A 25,032-nucleotide genomic window follows, 5' to 3' on the forward strand; every position below is an offset into this window, starting at 1 on the left:
GTCGTAAACTGTTCTCCACAGTTTGGACTTTGGTAGTTGGCGCACTGAGATCAGTGGCTTTGAGCCCCTTGCTTTCCCTGGAAGCATGCAGATAGCAGGGCTGTGGAATGCACAGGACTGCTGAGAGCTCCAGGGAGGCCTGCTGAGAAAGCCCTTCTAAGGGTCAGTTTGGAAGGGGCCACAAGAAGAAAAGGTGAGGGTTAATGACTCCCTTTGTGAGGTTTCCTGGCAGTGGTACTTCACCTCAAATGGAAATTTCAGAAGTTTCTGTACTGTTCAGAAGAGCATTCCTGGAGTTGAGTAGCAGAATGTTAGGCCAAGCATAATGTAGTGACTCTGCCGAACATAGCTCTGTCTCCAGGAACTCATCATCATCATCAAATAGCATTTATTAAAAGCCCACACGCATATGGTGCAGGACAAACCACATTAAACAAGAACAGTTGGGTTCCTGGTCCTCTAGAGGGCCACAATTTAAAATACTAAAAAACCAACTGTTGCTGGTGGTAGGCTGTGTTTTGACAAACCGAGAACACAGGGAAAGGAGACTGCTTACACAGTGGCTAATAGTAGTACCAATAATAATAAATTAGCATAGGTATCATTAAAGAGTTAAGTGCTATGTCCGGTGCTACTTGCATATGCTTTTGCAAAATTATCCTTATTGCACTCAGTGAAGTTGGTGTCATTAATGTATCTATTTTATGGATGAGGCAACAGCAGCTTAGTCCAGTTAAATAATTTGCCCATAAAAACAAAGCTACAGGGAAGCAGAGCCAGGACTTGAATTTAGGTTTATTTAAATCTGAAGATCACTGCTGGTCCATATTGCCAGTTCTGAGTTTAAAGTTGGCCTTGAGTGGGTTAGTAGAATATTTATATTTACAGTATAATAATTTCTATACTTTTTGTAGCATGATAATTTATCTATGCCTTTAATAAAGTTCAGAAACCACCTCATTCAGCTCTGTTTATTTAAAACTGTACTTTTCCTACCATTGACAGGGCTAAGAAGTTTCTTTGGCAAGGCCAACAGGATAAGTGGGGTTGGTGGATCTCAGGAGTCTCTGATTAGAGTAACTGACACACCAAATGGAATGAAGAAGACTTATCTAGATAATGGTCAGAATTTTGAAATGCATGCTTTCTATAATCTATGCTGATTAATAACCTTCAGATTGGACAGAGGGAATGGATGGACTCAAGTAATTTCAGTCTCTTGGGTATTTATCTTGTTTGGTATTCTCTGAGCTTGCTGGATTTGGTGGTTTCGTATCTGACATGAACTCAGAGACATTGCCAGTCTTTTTTCCCAGCATTTCTTCTGTTCCTTTCTTTTCATTCTGGTATTCGCATTACACAAGAGATACACCTTTCGTAATTGTCATGCAGTCCTTGGATATTGTTTTTTTAAGGCTTCTCTTTGTTTTTCAGTTTTGAAGGTTTCTATTGAGATATCCTCCAGCGCAGAGATTTTTTCTCAGCTGTGTCTAGTCTACTAATAAACCGATCAAAGGCATTCTCTTTTTTTTAAATCATGACCTGAGCTGAAACCAAGAGATGCTTAATTGACCGAGACACCCAGGTGCCCCAAAGGCCTGCTTTATTTCTCTTATAGTGTTTTTGCTCTAGTACTTTTTTTCCTTTGGTTCTTATGATTTCCATCTCTCTGTTTATATTGCCTTGTATGTATGTTGTCTACTTTATCCATCAGAACTCTTAGCATGTTAATAATAGTTTTCAATTCCTGGGCTGATAATTTAATACCCCTGCCATGTCTGGTTCTGATTTAGCTCTGCTTCTTCGAATTGTGTTTTTTGCTCTTTGGTATGCTTTATAATTTTTTCTCTGTAGCTGGACATGATGTACTAGACAAAAGGAACTGTAAAATGAATCTTTAGTAAGGTGATGGTTGGGCGTGGGGGACGGGAAGCATTCCACAGTCCTATGATTAGGTTTCAGTCTTTTAGTGAGCCTCTGCCTCTGGACCGGGAATTTCACAAGAGTTTTGCAGGTCTTTTTCTACCCCTTAGTTGGTACAGGATGGCTAGTGTGGGCTGAAATTGGGTATTTCCCTTCCATGTCAGAGAAGAACAGAGAGTATGCTGGGATATTTCAAAATGGTTCCCTTCTTCCTCTCTTTGCTGGAAGCAGAAGAGGATTTTTCTCCTGATATTTTCTGAGGGAATCTGGTTGGTGCTCCTGGTTGCTCTCACAATATTGTGGTGTCCCCTTATGACTGGATCCCTGTGGAGTTTTTAGCTCTCAGACTTGTGCGGAGCCTCTGACAATTCATCAATTACGGTTCCTTGTTTCCTGTGCCGCACTTGGTTTCCAAGGTAGGTCTCTGTTCCAGGAAGCCGTGACTCCCACTATTTGCCTATTACTAATCTTGGAGGCAGCGGTTTGCCCTGTGTCCTCTCTTCTATTACAGATACAAGATGTGATGTTGATTTTTAAGTCTGTTCAGCTTTTTGCTTGCTGTTGGGACAGAGTGGCGGCTTCTAAGCTACTTGCATGAGGAACCAGCAAGTAGATGCCCCTCCCCCATCTCTTCTCAGCTAGTTTTTCCCAGTTAGAGAGCTGATTGAATAGTATTAGTTGATGTAATTGTACAGAACAATATCCGTTTTGGAATCAGACCTCCCACCATTACTGCCCTGCCCTTGAGGGAGAACACAGGCAGTGGTAGCAGGGAAGATAGGCAGGGTTTATTTGTTTAGACCCAGTGTACCAGCTGAAAGGTGGAGATGGCTTCAGAGTTGGCGGAGGCTGTGTGACTAACACCGCCGTCCTGTGCCATGAGAGCTCATCTCTCAGCATGAGTTTGTTTGGTCCCTTCCTATTTTTATTTACTAGTGACTATATGATATTAATTTTTCCACTTATAACAGTTATTCTCATATCTGTTCATTTTGTGGACTTCTATGAATGGTTATTCCTGTTAATTGTAATATTTAGACCCCGCTTTTGCTTGGGCGTGTGAAATTCCCCATTTAGAACATTATTTGTTCTCCTACCTGATCATTAAACTGATTTTGTTTTTAAAGATTTATTTATTTATAAATTTATATATTTTCCAATTACAATTTTGTTGCTGTTGTGGAAGTGTGTAATGAGTACTTTAATGTATCATGTAAGTTCATCCTGTAAGGTCTATGGCACCCATTCCCACACCTGTGGGGAGTAATGGCTGTGGACACCTTACACCTCAGTATCTCTGGAAAGTGCTCTAGAACGAAGGGAGCTGCCTTGTTTAAGGGTACCTTTGTCTCTAGAGACAGGTCACATTGATCTATGTGGAGGTACAAGGACTCTGCTTCCTTGGTTCAATTCTAGAAAGCTCTGAATAGCTATTTTAGCTCTAGGACTTCTTGTAGGATTGGCTAAGGCCCCTATTACAACTGTACTACAGTTCAACTTACTCATATGTGAGTGTTGTTCAGCCTGTGCATCTGTTTTCTGGGGAACCCAGATTAAATACTAGTTGGTCAGTAGTGGTCTGAGACTCTACAGTGGAATTTTGGAGCTGGATCACTTTTGGCAGGAGGACAATGACAACCCCATCTCTGATGGTGTGTTAGACACTGAGCCTCTGGCATGCTGTAGCAATGCAGTTAGAACATTCTCAAGTGGTGAATTGATATGGGATACAAGGAAAGGGAATATTCTGTTAGGTTCAGTATCTCAGGCATTTGAGAAGTTACAGTAAATTAGCGATTATTAGGCCAATGAAATCAGCTGGTTTTTGCTATGTGCAAGTGATGCATTGGAAAAAAACAAAAGCTAAGGATGGCTAATCACAAATTTAAGGTACAGTGTGAAAGCCAGAGGGCTGCCTTGTCAACAGAGAATTTTTATCTCTTACAACCAGAGGGAGAATTTGAGGATCAAGTCCAGGGTTTGATTATGAGCATAGTGGAACTTCAGAGAAGGTTAATTTTCAACCCCAACAAGTCTCCTTTAACAAGATTAGGGCCCTGGTTAGAAAGCAGTAGGACCTGAGACTAGAAATGGGGACATCTGTGTTTATGTCTTTAGAAACCTTGAATCTATGCTGAGTGAAATAAGTCAAGCAGAGAGAGTCAAGTATCATATGGTTTCACTTATTTGTGGAGCATAACAAATAACATGGAGGACATGGGGAGATGGAGAGGAGAAGGGAGTTGAGGGAAATTGGAAGGGGAGATGAACCAGAGAGACTATGGACTCTGAAAAACAACCAGAGGGTTTTGAAGGGGCGGGGGGGGTGGGAGTTTGGAGGAACCAGGTGGTGGGTAATAGGGAGGGCACGTATTGCATGGAGCACTGGGTGTGGTACAAAAACAATGAATACTGTTATGCTGAAAAGAAATAAAAAAAAAAAAAGAAACCTTGAATCTTCAGATCTTCTTAAGCTCTGGAACCATGCAAGTGGCCCATTCCACACTGTTAAATGCTAGTGCTCCTTTCTTCTTGAAGAAGACACACAGGATTTCAAAGACAACACATACTCCCTTCAGGAACTACCCTTACCTACATTCCTGGATCAAGAACTAGGGTTAGGGGTGCCTGGGTGGCTCAGTGGTTTAGGCCACTGCCTTCGGCTCGGGTCATGATCTCAGGGTCCTGGGATCGAGTCTCTGCTCGGCAGGGAGCCTGCTTTTCTCTCACTCTCTCTGCTTGCCTCTCTGCCTACTTGTGATCTCTCTCTGTCAAATAAATAAATAAAATCTTTAAAAAAAAAAAAAAAGAACTAGGGTTAATTTACAACTTAACCCAACTAGGGAGTGCTGGGTCTGCTAAAGGAGCAAAGACAATATATACCCAAGGAACTGTAGGTCCAGACTAATATGTACTGGTGGGAGCCAGGAGGGTGTGTATAATATATTTATATCCTGAGGATGTTGGATCAAGGGGTGGAGGTAGATCAGCCTGCTGGGTAAGGGAGGATTTATCTACATGAGAACACTCCTCCAGGTTATAAGATTTAACACATTTCAGGAACTCAGAAGATGAAGCAAATGTGCTGCTCAGATGGCTCTTGGAATCTTGAGAGTAATGAGAACCATGTTAAATGAAGTAGAAATATCTGGACTCGTATGGCAGACAGCAGAGGCAGGGAATCAAAAGTCTGGGAGATCAGGGCTTACTCGAGTAGATATCTAAATTAAGTTTGGAACACCCACCAGCTGACTATACTCCATAGGAAGACCTGATGGACATGTTATTCACTAAAGTGGTGAGGAATTTGAAAGACATTCACCTGCATGGCTGAGAAGCTGATTGATCACTGTCCTGTTTAAGTACAGGCTGGTAAAAAGACCAGTTGGGAGCACTGAACTCTAAACAAGGTACATGTAGTTATGTTAATGAATAGCATGGTCAGCTTGGCAGCCAGGGGACCTGACCTGCACAGAGTTCTGGTGCAAGATAGAGCTCAGGGGCAAATAGATGGGCAGAATATTTCTTATAAGAATATTAATTTATACTAACAAAAAGAAATCAAGAATGGATGATCAAGATGCCAAAGCAGACATCCAAAGGGAAGTTGTACTTTTAAGACCCAATGACACAGGTAGAAGCCTGAGCCCCATGAGGAAGGAGTCCCCAACACCATGGCAAGTATATACAGTAATAGTTCCCTCAATCTTTTCCCAAAGGGACTTGGACTATTTACACAGGTAACTGTACACTGAGAAATGGGTAGTAACTAGACACTTTGAGAACTGGTGGACAGTGTCCAGTTGACATTGATACCTAGGTACCCGAAACATCATTATGTACCCTTGTCAGAGTGGGGATATTTGGGGGCCAGGTAAGAGATGGAGTCCTGGCCGAAGACTAGATCACATGGATTCACTGAAACCATAGAGTCACCTTGTTATTTCCCTAGTCGCTGAATGCATAGTTGCAATAGATATACTTGATAGCTGGCAGCCTGTGGGGTGATTGTTATTATAATTATAATTTCCGCTGGGAAGATTTAGTGGGGGCATCTGAAACTGGCCTCCACTCCACTGTCAAAATAGTGAATTAAAAACATATATCTCGAGGGGTGCCTGGGTGGCTCCGTGGGTTAAAGTCTCTGCCTTCGGCCCAGGTCATGATCCCAGGGTCCTGGGATCGAGCCCTGCATCAGGCTCTCTGCTCCCCCGACTCTCTTTGCCTGCCTCTCTGCCTACTTGTGATCTCTCTCTGTCAAATAAATAAATAAAATCTTTAAAAAATATATATATATCTCGAATAGAGGGGTGGTGACAGATATTAATGTCACCTTGGAGAGTTAAAGGATGCGAGGAGGAGTTCCTTATCACATCTTCATTTAATTTACCTCTCTGGCCCCTACAAAAATCAGATTGGATCTTAGAGGATAGTAAATTCAACCAAAGGGTAGTTCCAATTATAGCTTCCATATCTTTGCTAGAGCAGAAACTTAGGTTCAAGGCTGATCTGAAAAATGCACTATTTTCCATACCTAGTAGGAAGATAGAAGAAGGTCTCATTCCCATGAGGGAAACAACAGTATACATCTGTTGGTCTTACCCCAGGGTTCTGTTAACTTTACCACCTTCTGTCATAATGTGGTCCAATAGGACCTGGACCACCCAGAGATCTCATAAAATATCACATCGATTTATTGATAATACCATGTTACTTGGACCAAACAAGTATGTTCGAGGCCTTGCTAACATATATGGTAGGAAACAAACTCTGCAGATTCATTCATTTTTCCAGTGCATTAGTGAGGTGACCAGGATATCCCTCCAATGTGAAAGAAACTCCTACCATTAAGAATGAAGCAAAGTGCCTTGATGGCCTCTCTGGTTCAAAGGCAGTATATTTTACACTTAGCATATTTCACACATACTACTCTTATAACACTTCCCAGCTGACACAGAAGACTGCTGGCTTTGAGTGAGGCCCAGAGGAGAAAAGGCTTTGGTGGCAGCTCAGGCTATTTTATAAGCCCTGCCACCTGGGCCTGCAGTTCAGCAGAACTTTTGGTCATAAAGTATCTGTGGTGGGAGAAGATATCCCATGGAGATTATGGAAAGCTCCATGGGGAATCACAATGTAGACCTCTATGGTTTTGAAATAGTGACATGCCATCTAAAATTATTATAATGCAGTAGATATTCTAATGAATTTGTGGTGGAGAACTGTAAGCCATTTGAAAGTAGCTCTTGGTTTGCTGCTGGGTATGAGTGGAAGTGGATTGTCTTACCTTGAGACATAGGGTGATCTTGTCACTAGGGCTGCTCATCTTTAGCAGAATATTATCAGACTCATAAAGCTATCAGGCCAGCCAGAAAACAGTAAAGCATTTTAAGAAGGGAGTGGCATATCTAGGGTCAGGCGTGAGCTGGTTGTCCATAGACACATGCCATCTAAAACTTGTTTCAGAGCCTCTCATTCATTTTACAATCATGAGGTATTCCTTAAGATCAGCCAAAGGAGGGAGAATGAAAGCAGAGCTTGTTTCACATATATGTAGGCTTGATATGTTAAGGCGGGCTCTAAAAGGATTCCTCCTATCCCACTTGGGATAACTCTGAAAGAGAGTAGTGAGGGAAAATTCTCCTAATAAGCAGAACTTCCATAATTCACTTTGCGTAGAAAGAAAAGCAGCCAGAGATAAGAAAATGCATGGACTTCTGAGTTGTAGCTAATGGTTTGGTGGTTGGAGCAGGGTGGCAGTGGATATGGTGAAAGGAGAAATATTGGAATATCAGAGAAAAGGATGTCTGGGAAAGAGGCACATGGGCAGAACTAGCAGGTTGGAAAATAGTATGAAAGTCTTTTTATGAAATGTTAACTCTTACCAGAGGGCATCACCCAAGGAATAAGTACTAAGCACAATGGACACAATGTCTTGGCCAATTGTCAGCTAGCCTTTGTCATTGGTCTCCCAGTACTGGCACAATGAGCTATGGTGCCAGGGTTGGAGGTTATGTCTAAGTCCAACAGTATGGGATCTTACTCACCAAGACTGAGAGAGCTACTGTCATTGCAGAATGACCAAAACCTCACCAGGACACTTCTTTCCTACATCCTCTATAAAGCAAAAGCCTTAATCTATGTGTGGGGAAGGGCAACGGTAAAAAGCTTTTGCATCTGGCAGAAGTGAATAGAAAAAATCCTCTGTCTCTGAAGGAAGCACATGTATATATTTGTCCCAGGTCTAGAACTATGGCTGGAGAAGGGATAGGAGCACTGAAAGTAACACAGATTCCAGACCCAGTGACACAGGGCATGTCTAACACTGAGTGTTCATTAGAACAGAAGCTTCCATACCACCCCTCCTGCAGGGCAGTTAAGTGTCAAGTTACAAACACCTGGTTGAAAACTCCTGGGTGAGGTGGGGTCGGTTGCAAAAATATGGAGCCATCCCTTCTCTGAGGTAAATGCAAAGGGTAGTCTAAGACTGAGGGATGATGAGATACTGACAAAAATCCCTCTAGTAAATGTGTCTGTACCCTAAACACAAGGCATTGTTAAAGTATTCAAAGAATGAGGTGTGTTGAGGGTAACCACAGCAACAACAAACCTCTGAACACACCCTTCTCCAAAGATACACAGTGGTAAATAAGCATAAGAAAATATGCCCAACTTCATTAGTCATTAGGGGGATGCAAATTAAAACCACAATTAGATGTCACTTTATATATATTGGAAGGGCTAAAAGAAGTAACTGATAATACCAGGTACTGACCATGATTAGAGCAACTGGAACTGCCCGACGCTGCTCATAGATATGCAGAAACCCGCAGTCACTTGGAAAAGAGTTTTGCAGTTTCTTATGAAGTTGAACACGAACTTACCTTATGATCTAGAAATCCTTCTAGGTATTTATCTGAGAGCAATGGAAACTTGCATTCACACAAAATCTGTGTGGGAATGTATAGTACCTTCATTCATATTTGCCTCAAACTGGAAACAACTAAGATGTCCTCATGTAGTAAACGGATGAACAAATTGTGGTACATTTGTACCAGGAACTAGTACTGGGCAACAGAAAGAATGAATTATGACTAACACAGCAAAGATGAATCTCAAATTTGCCTTTCTAACTGAAGGCAGCCAGACCCCAAAGGTTACATGTTGTGATTCCATCATATTACATCTTAGGAATTCTGCATGGATGGAAAACAGATCAGTGATTGCCAGGAATTAGGGCTCAGGGTTGGAGGGGGCGCGTGAGGGAATTTTTGCTGTGATGAAATGGTTTTCTGTCTCAACTGTGGTGGTATTAAAGGGCTCCGTTTATTTTTTGATAGAACTCTACATCGCCAAGGGTGAATTTTATAGACTGTAACTGGAAAAAAAAAAAACACCTCAAATTGCAAAGAAGTTGAGATGACCAAAGGGAAACTTTGGTAAGTTTAATGAGATAAAAATTTAAAACTTTAGTAAAACATCAGTAATATAACAAACTTCAAAATATAAAAAGATAAATCGTTAAAATATTTGCAGTAAATATAATAGACAAAGGACTAGTATAATATGTCAAGATTAAGTATGTCTCAAATTAAAAGGCACAAGATAGAACCCGAAAATTTTCAGAAAAAGAAAGACAGTGACTATTAGAAATAAAAAAAAAAATATATTCTTGTAAGTAATAGAAATGCAAATTAAATGAAATGTAGTATTTCAAGTTAGGATAGGCTCACAAAAAATATTAAAATCTAATAAGGCTGGATTTGTAGAATTATAAATGGTGTACCTTTTTGGAAAAGGAATTTTGCAAAGATTGTCAGTAGCCTTAAACATATTTTTATGTTACTCCAGGAATTCTCCTTGTAAAGTATTCTAAAGAAATAGTTACATGTATATAATATATGTAGGCAGCATGTATATATATATATATTATACATATATATAAATAACTATGCACACAAAAATGCCAGTGGAAGAGATATTTATAGTAGAATACACTTGAAAAAAATCTCATTTTTAATGGTAGAAAAATGTCTAAATTTAAGATGTATTATAAAATGGGGTATTATGCAAATATACAGTGCTAATTATAAAACACCTTAATGATAATTGTGACATGAAAATAGTAAAGGTAGAATTAAATATCATATGTCAACAGATGAGAGATTTCACCAATATATTAAAATTAGCTATCTCCACCTGGTGGAGTCATAAGTAAATATTATTTTCCCTTTCTTTTTAAAATATGTTTCAGCACTACCCCAAAGAGAATCTTTAAATTTTTATAACCTGAAAAACATTATTTTAAAAAAAGTACCTTGGGGTCTGAAGTATCTTCTAAGAATCTTCTTTCCGTCCTGAGTTACACAGATGGAGGTAAATGGCAGATGAGTAGGAGTAGCTCTTTTCCCTAGCTGTCCTAGGAAAAGCTTGGTTCTTTAAGTTAACCATTTGGCTGCTTTGGTTAGTACAAAGCAGGATCCAGGATCCTTTCTTGGAAATCTCACTCAGTCACACAGTTGTTATCTCAAACTGGGAAGAACATAGGATATACGGTATGGGGTTGAATTGTTTTCTCTAAGGTTGCGAAAATAGAAAATATCTTGTTAAAACTGTTTGGGGTGCAATCTGGCAATATTTAACAAAACAAAACAAAACAAAATAAACACAGACACAAATCCATCAACCCATCAATCTTTTTCCTGGAAATCTAATCCATAGGAATGAAAGCACTGGCATCTAAAGATACATAAGCAGTCACTTCTGTTATAACGCTTTACTTTAAAAATGTGAATTTGTTCCAATGCAATTGATATATTAGGGAACACTTTGAGCATAACATGAATTTTGCTTTGGCTTATGCACAATTTCCTCTGCAAGAAATACTAAGGGATGGCAGGAAACTGCACCCAGCTGAACCAAGCTGCTTGGGAAAACACAAAACACAGACACCTCATACATCTCCAGCTACCTCAGTTCTCTGTGTGTGTTAGGAGCCACACCTGTCTACATCTGGTGTTAAACTTTCCATCTGATTCCAGATAAACCTCCTTCTACCACTTTATAATAACTCACAAGTGACAGTGCTTCTGATGCTCACTTCCTCAAGCAAATTTCAGGTCTTTTTTTTTTTTTTTTGCCATATCTATTGTATTTATGTATTTCTTAACCACTTATGTATAAAATTGTGCTACCATTGTTTTTATTGTTTCCTATCTCTTTTTTAATATTGGCCTTTTTTTTTTTTTGAAGTTGTGCCCCTAACCCATACCACGTGAAGCCTCGTAGTTTTTATTGTATGATTTTGTATAGACGGGTGATTTTTAGTGTAAAAGGCCATAAAGATTAATTAATTAATTAATTAATTAATTAAGTGTAATGAGAGCTTTTAAAAACAAACATAATCCCAGACAATGAGGGCTTCTTAATTTATTGCAGGATCCAGATTCATAAATAATTCACTGTAGTACACATCAGTCACTGTGATCTCACAGGGGCTGATAGGCTTCCCCAAAAGATAAATGGTGTGCTTTAAGAGTGTAACTGAAGGAGGAATACTGTCCTGGCTTAACTTTAAAGTGTTTTAGACATGGTGGGGCAGATGAAGTGCACATAGAAAGCATCACTACAAAGAAGCATGTGACAAATGCTAAAGAAGAGGTGCGAGTGGAGTGGGATATCCTAGGGCTTAGAAGTTTCCTTTTTTGGCTAACGCCTGTAGGAAATCATCATGGAGGAGATGGATATAGGATATCTTTAAATTACAGATGAGACTTTCACGTGAAAGTTTTAAGAGCAAGGTTTCAGAGTTTGAGGAAACAAAATGTGTGTTTTAAGTAGTAATAGTCTAGAGGAGTTGAATTTAGGTTTATTTTATAAACATGTGAATATCAACTCAATGGGATAGTTGAGTACCAGCCAGAAATCACAGATGAAAAGAGGTGAGTATACATGGAGGTCACATTCTGATTTGAGGAAGAAGCCCCCTAGCCACTTCTCTTATGTTGTCTCATTGCACTATCATTCAGAAGAACCACTCAGGAACACTGGCCTTTGGAGTTCTAGTTATGAACCATATTTTATTGTCTGGGACATTCAGCAAGTCTCTTCGCCTCTCTCAATGGAGGTTTCTCATCTTGGGAACGAGGATATTGAACAAGATGGTCTCAAGTTTAGGATTCGGCAGTTCCTTAACAGATACGTTTTGAAGGATTGGCAGGAATCAGGCTGTTTTGTATCTGCCCTTTAACTACTGAAATAAGGATTCTTAATATCTGGATTTATTTGGCATAAAAGACTAATTATCAATTAGAGTGAAAGGAGATCCAGGAAATGGCACATTCTGATACGCTGGCTGTCACCCGCCAATTTAGTTCATTCTCTTTGCAGGAAGAAAGTATAAACAATTGCTGTAATATCATAAATTATACATTCATTATAGCTATTCAGAAATTGTGGAACTTTTTCCCCTTGAAATGTCACAATGATTTTGACAGTGAAAATTCATTACATGCAACCATGTATATTAATTCTTGCTCTCTGCAGAGGCTACAGAGAGGCACCTTCTCAAGTTTCTTCTGTGCACACGATATTTCTTAAAGACAAACACATATTTCCTACTCACAATTTTGAAAATGCTATCATCAGGAATAAGAAAATACAAATAATATATGAAAATCAGAATTAAAAAAGGCTTGCTGTGTGTACATATGGCTTCTTATATTTAGGAAGTAAATTATAAAATATCAAATCTGACTTCTCTTTTGGAGTTAGTGAGAAAGGATTGGAAAAAGACCTTAATGTAATAGCCTGCAATATGATTTACAAAGTAATTGGCAATGTCTTAATAGATTTATTTTCTATTTGAAACTATCATGTTGAAGGTTAGGGTTTGGCCTATTAACCCCATCTTCTTTTCTGTTGAGTACACTGTAGTAGGTGGTCTCCAAAGCCTTTTAGCTCACAAGCTTATGATTCTATGCCCATTATAAACAGTTTCCTTTCAAAAAGTCATGAATTTGTAACAGATGGAATATACATGAACACTTAATTTCTTTGAATGGCTCTCAGTTTAGAAGTAGGTCTAGAAGATGTATGAAATTTAGTTTTGCATACTTTAATTTGCTATGAATTCCTGAATGATTCAAAACACACTTCGCCATTCAAAACATTTCCAAAATGACTCCTAAACTGAGGAAGAGCTTGTCATGAAGCAATTGCAACATAAACATAAAATTATACCTATGCTATAACAAACATTGTTGAAGGGAGGGAGTGGTATCTCTCAGCTAGCAAGTGAGGATTTTTGTTTCCTTTGTTACTATTTTTGCTGACTTATAACTGATTGCTGTGACACTGTTGTTTGTCTTTTACTAATTCTCACTTTATGTTTCTGAGACAGAAATAGTCTATCAATTTTGGATTTTAAAAGGAAGGCCAAATTCCTAAGTGCACATTGCTACTAGTGTTGCTGTGAGAATTAATAAATAGCTTTTTGAATCAAAATATAAAGGTACTTAGCAGTAGCCACAAACCAGAGTATCCTCCGAATTCAATCTTTCCCTGTCATTGTTCCAAGTTCTCGTTCTAGAGTTAGGAGAATGCTGGTTTAGCCTGCTTTCTGCCTATGATTTCTGTGTTCCTTTTTGATTTTCTTTTGTTTTCCCTCAATGCAAAAAATATGTGATCAAATATTTTGTTGGCCCCTATTCTAATTTAAATGCAGGGTGGGGGTTGGATTCCACTTCCGCTTGGAGTGGGTACACCCCCAGTTCACACTGATTAGGTGACTGTATTGGTGGGAAAAGTAGAAGAGGAAGGGATATTTTACCCTGGGTTTGCTGCTTGATTCAGAGAAGAGAGATTGTCCACAATTATTTTACATTGGAGCTTAGTGATTTGCTTTGTCCAGGCTGGTTTGGAAGCCTCTCATGACCCTTATTGTTTGTTTTGATTTATGTTGGATTGAGAGAAATGTCGAAGCTCTTATTTTATTTTTTTCTGAACGGTTGCATGTTTGCATTTCAGAGTTTTACTGTTGGAATTGTCATGCAGCCTGAGCCAAGGTTATTTGGTCCTATTGGCTTTTGATTTCACATATGCCAGTTTGAAGGCATTCCAGCAGACAATTTGTTGTTTTTCAAAGTAGTTAGTTGTTTGTCAGAGTTCTGATCATGCCTGGAGGAAGATCTTCTAAGGCAACTTAAGAAAACTATTATGATAAAAGGAATTTGAAAACATGAGTTCTTTTGCTGGACTCAATCCCTGAATATTTTGGATCAGAGTCTCCCCTTTCTGCCTCAGTTTCTCCATCTGGACTATAGGAATGTGATACAATACAGGAATGGTGTGATAGGCCAGAAGTTTGAAATAGAAGGTGTTGGCAAATCTTTCAAGGTCCCTTTTAAGAGATGCATATTTGAAGCTACACTTATGTAAGAAAAATTATTTAAGATGTACATCCTGAAAAAACACGAGAAGAATATATAAACCAATAATCATACCTGAAACATTATTCTAGAAAGTCAGCTGCAGACTGTATAGAAAACATAGTCAAGTGTGAAGCACATGGAGAATTCTTATCAGACAACTGAATTAAATGGCAGATGGACGTGTAAAATCTTGGTATGTGGGGAGATTTAAAATGTAGGTGTTCACATTTATTCTAAGGAAAAGGTATTTTGTGGCTATATTTTCCATTGATTTAGATTAGCGCAAAACATGATAGCTACGTTTCTCTGCTTTTCCAATGTTTCTTATAAAAGGCATTTTGTCTCTGATATGAACAGAAGTAAATTAAGTTTGGTACTAGAAATATGGACCTCATGTTATATGGAATTCTTTATGGGAGTCATGATACTCGTTTCGTTATTTCTTTTGCATGTGCTTCGGTTTCATGAGCCTTCCTGCTTCTTGATCTGACCTTTTCAGTACCACATTAAACTGTCAGTTTCTAGGGCTTATTTGGAACATTTTCAGAGTGAGCATATGGATTTTATAGTAAGTCTTTATAACACCATTTTGACTCCTTGGTAACTTTTTCTCATCATAATATTATTTGCATTATATTGAATCATGTATATTTTGCTGGGCCAGCATGAGATTAGGACGTAATATAGAGAACGTGTTTTAAAGCCATTTATGTAAAAATGAGAATCTGGATGAGTGCCCTTGCAGTCTAGCTATTGACTGGCAGGATATATAATGCACAGTGTGGGCACGGAACATAATTTGAAATGATTTAGTAGGAAGGCTAAAACATCTTTACTGAGATCCAAGGAGCAAAGGAAAACTTTTCACTACAGTTTTTTAGAACTTGAGCAAAGACCATGAATATTTATGTAGATTCTTAAGGCATACATAAACTGATATCATTTAATTTGGACGGTCCAAAATAACAATACACGGAACAGACAATTCCCTATAGTTTAGGGACCTAAAACCATGCGATTTTTATTTCTCTTGCAATTCTCATCTTTGAAAACAATTCTGGAATGCTAATTACCAGGAGGTCTGTCAGGAACAAGCGGAACGCAGATTTGATTTTATTTCAATTCATTCATGCTCCACCCAGTACTGGATTCAGACAATGAAAGGTTTGCCTGAGGACTGCATAGTGGTCAGGTCAGGACCACCCAAATGTTAGATGGTTAACGGAACTCAAGCAAAGATCAGCCACGGACCCCCACTATTAGCTAATTCCTTTAACACCATCTCTTGTATCGTGATTTAGAATTTGTAAAATGCTTTCAAATCTATGACCTCTTTTGAGCCTAAGGCAGATGAAAATATTTTGTATATTTACAAAGATACAAATATTGCTTTGTTTTGTAGGTGGGAAAAATCAGGCTTGAAGAGACTAAGTAATTTGCCCACATTGCAAAATAGTAAGTGGTACCAAGGCTCATTTGCAGTTCTTGGGACTCTGAGTCCAGTGCTCAGCCTGCAGAATACTCAAGTAAGATAAGGCAGGGGATATATCTGTGAACTGTGGAAGCTACTTCGTTTTTTGGTCTGCACTTAATAATAGACTGAAGTATTCTGGCCATCTTAATTACTTAAATATCCAGATGCTCAAAATTCTCTTTAGTGCTGCCTAACTGATGTGGCCACTTCTGTTTTTGTCTGAGGGATTGGAAAAAAATCTTTCAGTATTCCAGGTCATTAGTAATACCAAATGTGCTAGCAAAAGTGTATGATAGCTTCCAGTTACAGAATGCAATTCTTGTCAGGTGAAAATGGCCCCTGTTGTTTTTGTGCTTAATAAGGACTATGGTTTGTTGCCGAGTTAAGGAGCATTAAAAAAAGGAAGAGAAAAGCCACTGGCATGGCAAGCACTTTCTCTCTTCCTGCACGGCTTCTCCTCTTATCAACTCGGCTCCAAAAATTCTGGGCATGAAACAAAAGGGGTAGACTGGCCACTGCTGCTTGTGGAGTCAAAATTGCTTCCCAGATGGCCCCTTAAATTCTGATCAGTGCTGCCTCAGCTCTTAAGTGCTTTAACCTTCCTGCTAGAATCTTGATTCCTTCCAACTGCTACAATTCTGACTTAACTACCTCAAAATGTCATGCCATATAACCCTGGGAAATGCCTCTTGAAGCTCAACTATTCTTCAGGGGAAACTTATCTCTGCCCATCCTGGTCAGTTAGTGTTTTTCTCCACTGGGCTGTCTCACAGAAAGTAGAAAATCCACAGCCTTTTGACCTAATCTCAAAGGGAAATTTCCCAGAAAGACTGAAGGAAAGAAGGTGAGCCAGGAAAGAGAAAGAGATAAAAAAAAAATGACCTACATGACAAAAACAACCAGTTAACAATTCTGTGGTCACATAGGTAGTTTGGTCATAGAAATTTAAAGAGAAATATTGTTCAGTTTACAAATGTGTGTGTGTGTGTGTGTGTGTGTATGTATATATATATATATATATATATAATAGAAAAGAACTTTGTGAATTTTTGAAATATTTCTCTTTTACTAATTTGATCATCTGTAGTCCAGAAAGTTAAAATATATGTGAAAGCAAAAATAATTGATTTACTTTTCCTAGGCCATCCAATTTTCATTTCCTATTTATTGATTTATGTGCAAATCACTCCATATTTTCCTGAGTGGGATGGATCATGGGGACAGAGGATACATGCTGATTCCTAAGCTCAAGGTGCTACATTAAAGGAAGATAAGAATAGCTCACTTAAAACAGATTGGGACTAAATTAGAGTAGTTTCCTGCTGTGCCCCCCTCCTCACCCCCCCCCCCATATCAGTTACCTGCAGTCAGCTTCTGTCTGGAAGAAGGTGATCCTTCTGACTTCATTTCATGAGGTCCTTAGTAGCAGAATGCTACATCACAGTGTCTACATCTTTTACCTCACTTCATCTCATCATGTGGGCATTTTCTCATCTCACATCATCACTGGATGTGTGAATACAATACAGTATTTTGAGAAAAGGAGACATGTTCATGCAACTTTTTTTTCAAGCTGTATCCATCTTTATGAAAGATATTATTTATAAACAATCATGGTATTTCAGTCAGGACATGGACAGTCAATTGTTAAGAGTATATAACAAATTTCCCTCATATGTGGGAATTAAGAAACAAAGCAGATGAACATAGGGGAAGGGAAGGAAAAATAAAATAAGATGAAAACTGAGAGGGAGGCAAACCATAAGAGATGCTGAACTCTATGAAACAAACAATGTTGCTGGAGGGGAGGAGGAAGGGATAATTGGGGGATGGGCACTAAGGAAGGCATGTGATGTGATGAGCACTGGGTATTGTACACAACTGATTAATCACTAAATTCTACCTCTAAAACTAATTAAAAAAGAGTATACAACAACTTTCAAACACCCTTCTTCAGTGGACTACCAAAATCAGAAAGCCACCATAAAACCCCATGAAGTCTTCATGTGATGCTCTGAGCAGCGAAAGTTTAGAGTGAGGGCGGACAGTTCACATTTAGCATGTTGTTCAACACATTTCATGAGCCAGCCCTGACTTTCAGGAAATGACATGAAAATGGCAGATTTATCAATCTGAAGATCCACAAGCTAAGAAAAGAAGTCTTTTGAGAGGTGACCTCTCCTGGTTGACACTGTAAATTCCAGATTACCTGACATACTGGGAACCTTACTTGGCATCAGGTTCCAACAGGTCTCTGGGTTTAAGAGAATCAAATCTATGCTGAAGGCAGAGAGCAAAGAGGACACAAGAATGAATTTAGTTTTTCCACACCACAAGGCATTTGTGCCAAGGTGGCTAATGTGAACCAACACCAAGGAATCCCTCCTCATGGGAGCCAAGAGGAAGTTTCTCAAAACCAGAAAGGAAAGGTGTTTCCCTCCTGTATCAATCTGGCTTTGGAGCTATTCCATTAGTGACATATGTCCTCTCCCCAAGATAGCAATGAAATGTTCTGGGGCTAACAACATAGCTTAAAAAAAAAAAAAGAAAAAAAATATTCTGCATTTTTATAAAACTTGATGTAAAAAATAGTATTTCAAACTGTAGAGACATCAGAAGTACACAGTTATCAAAACTGCACACGCTTCACTTAGCATCTCCAGTACCATCAGCCTTCTGTGTCTGGTCTGTTTTGGCATCTCTGTTTGGTGGGGTTATTCCCAGCCTTGCTAGCATCAGCTTTCCCTCTTTTCCCTTTGGATACCTTCCCTCTCTTCTTTGAAGGGGCCTTTTTAGGTTTGGGCTCTGACTTTGGAGGAGCAGGCTTAGGAGATAACTTTCCAGATCTTCTCTGTGGCTCATCTTTCCCCTTGGCTCTATCTCCTTTAGCATCCTCCTTCAGCCTTTCTCTTGGGCATGGCGGTGACAGCAGTGGACATAAGTACTGGATACAGGCATGCAGCAGCTTGTGGGCTTTATCAGTCAGTCCATGGGTCATTCTTACCTCTGCTTATTCATACTACTCCACATGCATTTTATTATATTATACTATAGTTATTCTTTTATCATTAGTTATTGTTATTAATCTCTTACTCCTAATTTATAAATTAAACTTTACTGTAAGTATGTATATATAGGAAAACTCATAATATATATGGGATTTGTATCTATTTGAGGTTTCAGGCATCCACTAGGGGTCTTGGAAGTTACCCCCACAGATATGGGGGAACTACTTTATGTGCTAGGACCGTGAAAGTTTACAGACCACAGAAAAGGGAGACAAGGTTCTGTAAAAGATATAGGCTTTTCTTGAGACTTAATAAAGTTCATGAAATTTTACTCATTTCATTGTTTTCAACACTCTCTTATTTTTCTTCTACTTCTGTCAAGAATTATTTTCAAATAAGGGTGATTATTTGGAGTGAAACCTAAGAGCAGATTCTGTTCCTTCAGCTGAATAGGTGTCCTGCTTGCCAGGCAACTCACAGAGACCTCTGATTGGTCAGGCTGGTGAGATATCACTTGAGATCCCAGTTGAAGGGATAACAACTTGGGACTCATGTTTCTTTGAGTACTTGTCAGAACTCATGCTGGGATTCTCAGAATCAGCTAGATGCCACAAATATAATAACTAAAGATCTGTGGCCAGATCATTTAAAGAGCCCTAGAAAACAGAGACTTTCTCCATTAACCTCTTATATTTGGTAGGCTGTTTTCGGTATAAACAGAGGTACCTTAGCCCTTGGGAAGCCATCTTAAAGTTTTGGAGGCTTTCTTTCCCTTCAGTAGTTTGACTAAATTTTTATGTGTTTGTTTTTTCAATAACATATCAAAGGTGAGAAATCAGTTGAATCACTAAACTAATTTAGCATAACTAGAGGTTACTAAAGGGAGCAATATCACCCTTCATCCTGCCTCTGGAATGATTCATTGGTTGTTGCAGACTCCATGCTTGTTAAAAAGGTGCTTGCTAATTTTTAGGACTTCATGGCTATTTTTTGAAAATAAAATCCCATGATTTCCCTCAGGCAAGAAAATTATAGAAAATTGGAATTGTCTTTCATTTTTTAATTCTCAGACTCAAAAAGAGAGGCAACTGAAATTATCTTTCTCTTTGTGCGTTTCTGGTGTGTGTGTGTGTGTGTGTGTGTGTGTGTGTTACATACATCTGTACATCCCAAAACTTTTTATGAGGAAAGAAAAGAATACTGGTTAACTATCTACATAAGAAAATCTCAGGGCAAGATTTTTTTTTTTTTTTTTTTTTTTTTTGGTGGAGATGCACATAGATAGTAGACTGTTCTATAAATAAAAAGAATGCTTTAGGTCAGTGACTTTGTTTCTGCCTTCATTTACCTCAGAGGAATGGAGGACTTCCTGAGTGTAAACATATTTTGTGGGGTCTTTGTTGGGGGAAAAAAAACAGTGGAAAGAATGGATACTTGGAAAATACATATTTCAAACAGTTGGACAAGGACAGCTGGTTCATTTTTTTCTTCCTGCCAAGCCATTTCCACTTACAATTCAAAAAGCCACAGTTTGATATTGGATTTAGAACCAAGTTTTCAAAGAAACACATTGCCAGGGAACATGCATGGAATTCCCACTGATAATAGCATAAAACACAAAGGATGGAATCTGACCGCCCACCATGGTCTCTCCTTCTGGCATATCAGGTAACCAGCTAACAGCATATCTTTGGACATACCAAACGCATTGCTAGACTGTAAGCTACTTGTAGATATGTGCTGAATTAAGTTACCTTTTACACAACTCTGTAAACAACAGATACTCAATAATTGTCTATAAAACACTATATTTGAGACTATAATTTCAGTGAGACTACTGTGTTAGCAAGGTCTGCTAAGAAATAGATCTGCCAAAAAAAAAAAAAAAATAGATACCAAGGCAGAATTAAACGTATAAGAAAATTTTAGGGGAAAATGCCTGTGAACAAAAAAAGGGAAGAAGCTGGGAAAGCCTGGGAGAAACTTCAGACTATAATGCATGTCTGACCTGTAATAAGGGAAGGTAGGAAGGAAGTTTGGCTGAAACATCTTAGACCAAACTGCAAGTCTAAGAAGAGTTTGGTGAGGCCACTGAGAAGTCCTCAAGCCAAAGTTATTTATCAGAGGAATCTGACATCTCCCAGAAGAGGGCCTGATTTTAGTGTCCCTGTTGCACTCAGTCATTGATTGGGAGTAGCTGGTGGAAATTGTGACCTCAGAGCACAGACAGTAGCAAGATTTCAGAATGCAGCCCTGGGACTCTTAGTCAATTATGCACCTGAAGAAGGAGATCTGAGAAGCATATTTTAAAGACCAACACAGCCCATGGTTAAAAATTCGTGCATCTCTCCAGTGATAAGTGAAATTTTTCTTCTTGGACAAAATCTATTAGTGGTTATAAAGATTAACTGAGATAATATATATAAAGGGTTTAGCACAGCACATAGCACATAGTGATTGTATGATGAGAGGCAGCTCTTTTGTTATCATTAATGGTATTATCTGCCAAGCTATCATTTACTGAAACTTGTTATGTACTAAACACAATGATGGGTACTTAACATGCTATGGGACATACCAGAGAGAACAGTTCTTTTGGTGGTAGACAGAATGAAGTTCAAAACCAGAAGGGCACTTACCAGTTGTGTGACAACACTGGGCAAGTTATTGAAAGTCTCTGAGCCTCACTTTCCGTATCTCTAAGTCTGATATAAAATGCCTGTAATAGAGGATGGTGGAGGGGTTAGAAGAAATAAAGTAGGGGTACCTGGTACATATCAGGAATGCTATACACAGTTTTGTTATTATCATTTGCAAGCATCACAGAACCTAGCAAATTTGTCAGCCATGAGAGGCTGAGCTGTATGAACTATGTCATCAGGGCTCTCCAAGACTGCAGACTTTCTTTCAGGTTTGGCCAAAGGGAAGCCCTTGAGGAAGCTGTGTGAGGGTGATGATACCTCAGGGATATACTTCCTTGTCCTCTTCCCTGTGAGACCTGGCTCTGTCCCTCTTCCAAAACATCACAATTATTCACAAGATAGTGGGCTTCTCAGAATTCTCTTGCTGCATTCTGGTAACTGCTTCCTTTCCTTTCTCTTCTGGTCCACTGGTGGTGAAACCTCAGCTGTCACTGTCCCCAGGTTATTGCACTCACCTTTGTAACTCTCCTAAATCCATGCATTAGTGAATCATCTTGCTGAAATACCTCCCTCTGACTTATTCTACTTTGAGTAGGTCTTCACTTTCTTCTGGGACCACCAATGGATTTTAGTTCCCCTTTCCTCAACCCTACATCCTCTCTCCATGAAATAACAGCATTAGATGTTCTTATTGTTAAAAGTAGTGATTTCTTAAATAGACAAGATGAAAGACAAAAAAAGTGGTGAAGTAGCCCTATATTTGGAATCTGGCACTAAGAATCTGACTTGAAAATAGTCTTTGTAAACAACCATGCTAAGACTTAGGAAGGGTAGTGTGGACAGGAAACTCTACCCTTGACTGCTGAACCCCTGGATGATTTAGGGTACATCCCTTAACTTCTTTGACCCTTAAATCAGAATGTAGGCAAATGTGTGACTGACACCATTTTGGCTGGAAGAATACTGGCCAATAAAATGCGATCTTAGGAGGGAGATTTCATTTTTGGGTTCTTGGAAAGGTGCTTTAAAATTCTAGGTCAAAGACAAATATATCAAGGCGGATGATTTTTGTCTTCTGTGTATGCTTGGAATCTACTTGGTAGGATCTTCTGGCTGACATTGAGGACATTGCCAGGCAAGAACAGAGTGACTGCTGGTGTCTTTAGGTGGATGGTGGGCTAGCAGGGCAAATGTACCGAGGGAAGGTTTGCCTAGTTTTTTTCAGCTGGAATGAAGCCTAACAGCCCTAGAATCAACTAGCTTGAAATCAGTGGCCCTAGGTAGAAAAATATTAAAAACAAGGATGGAAAATCAGACACCATCTGTGTGAATGTGAAAGCTCCAGCAAGCAGATAGTTTCAAGCAGATTTGCAGAGAATTTTCCAAAAAGTACTCAGATAAATTCTGTGTTTTTTCAGACCCCAAGGACCAGACAAGGGGCCCATATGATACCTATAGACTCGAGACAGATGACCTGTTCTCACTCTCTGCTTTTTGACATTGAGAACAAGGAGAGCTCTCTCCCTGGGTGAGAGATGTTTTCCTAATGGTTAAAGGAAAAGTTTTGGCTCCTGGTCTGGAAGTGGCCACACATTAACTATGTTTTAAAGGATGTGAGTGAAACTTTATAATTGAAGAGAAATTGGATTGGCTTTGCTTTTTTCTGCAGGGGGAGAAACTCAGAGTGTTCAGCAGCTGAAACAATAGATGCCAGGAATGAGAGGAGAGCAATAATAAAATCTGACTGAAAGCTGTGAATGGGGCAAAGTTTTCCTGCTTTTTCATACACCCCTGATTGCTTCATCCCTTGCTGTCTTCCACACATAATTTAGGCATCCTTTATGGCTTGACTTTATGCTGCTATTAATCTCCTTTTTGAAAAAAGTGACAGACTGCAGAGCACCACATACTTGGTCATCACTTCAGTCTAGTCACTCTCTTTCATCTCAGGTATCAAGAACACCAAGGACTAGGTCCTTTCTGGAAAAATACAAGACCATGTAGGTGTGTGTGGGTGACCTGCTTTGCCAGGGAGGTCATGCTCAGAAGAAGAAATATAGGATTTGGAGCAGATGTTCTTGTTAAATGTTTATGAAATATGCTGTTTTGGCAAGTCTACTTCCTTGAAGGTCATCTGTAAAGTGGGGCTATTATTAAAACTCAAACTTGCATGATTGTTGAAGTGGGTAAATGAAATATATATTCAGATGAACTTTGTGAACTGTAATTTACTAGGTGAATATTAATTGTAATTAATACAACCCATATAAGAAAAACACTTTCATTCCTTTCCAATAGACCTGTTTCCACATTATCTTTTGATACCATAATCACTTTAGAGAATTTACCTTTGTGAAATTGATCCACTCATATTTATTAAACATCTGTTTTGTTCAAGGCCTTGTGCTACATGCTCTGAAAGATAAAAAAGGTGATTAGCACATGGTTCTTGCTCTCTTGAATCATACAAACTAGTCAGGGATTTAAGACACTCAAAAATAACTAACTTTCTCACCACAACCTGTTTTTTCACTTTATGTGGCCCTGGTGGTGGTGTGATCATGAAGCACTCTCTCTTCTCCTCCCTTTCCCTATTCTTAGAGTATTAGTTGGAATTCTTCGATTTTAGGCAATAGAAAGGAACTCTGGGTGAGGTGAGCAAAAATGAGAATTTGGGTGGGATATTAAGGCAGTTAAAGTCAGGAAGTATTTTGGTAGGTTCCCTAAAAGTTCCCTAAAAGCAGAACCTGACATGGGGATTGAAGTTCTTATGGTTTATTGAGGGATTGCTCTTCCGGAAAACTTGTAAGAAACTGAAAAGTAGTATAGGTAAGAACAAAGAGCTACACAAGGATGTGGTGGTCTTAGGTAAAGTCTATGTTTAGTTAGGAAGTGTGTATTTTATTTTTTAATTTTTTAAAAAATATTTCATTTGTTTATTTGACAGAGATCATAAGTAAGCAGAGAGGCAGGCAGAGAGAGAGGGGGAAACAGGCTCCCCGATGAGCAGAGAGCCCGATGTGGGGCTCGATCCCAGGACCCTGAGATCATGACCTGAGCTGAAGGCAGAGGCTTTAACCCACTGAGCCACCCAGGAGCCCCAGAAGTGTGTATTTTAGACTGGACTTCAGTCAATCATTGGTTGCCTTGGAGTGGGGGATACTGAACCCTCCCAGGAATTTCTGAATGAGATATCCCAGTCAGTCAAGGGCAATATTCTGGAGAAAGTTGCAGGTATAAAGCTGTTAGAGTCTGTGTAGTAGATACACTGGCTGGTAAAAGAGATATAGATGGGGTACCTCACCATCTACTATAGGAGGGCAAGAAGGTAAGAGTCAGGAAAGGTCATGACCCAGAGCGCTCTGAGAGATATAGTGGGTCTCAGTACAAAAATGAGTTTTTATGGTATTAGAATAAATGAGCACCAACCACTTTCCCATTACTGGAATACTCTGCTTAAATTCAAAGTCCAGAAAATGGGGCTCTGATTGGACATTAGAATAGAAAATTTCCCTTTTTCTGTGGGTCACTAATCTGGGAACATACAAAATAGGAAT

At 39.1% G+C, this 25,032-nt stretch overlaps 1 pseudogene; it reads right to left on the reverse strand.

Moving 5' to 3' along the window:
* Positions 1–18,471: 18,471 nt before the first annotated feature.
* Positions 18,472–18,743, reverse strand: LOC123940928 (annotated as a pseudogene).
* Positions 18,744–25,032: the final 6,289 nt, after the last annotated feature.

The sequence above is a fragment of the Meles meles genome, chromosome 4 (assembly GCF_922984935.1).
Source record: "Meles meles chromosome 4, mMelMel3.1 paternal haplotype, whole genome shotgun sequence".
Classification (NCBI taxonomy): Eukaryota; Metazoa; Chordata; class Mammalia; order Carnivora; family Mustelidae; genus Meles; species Meles meles.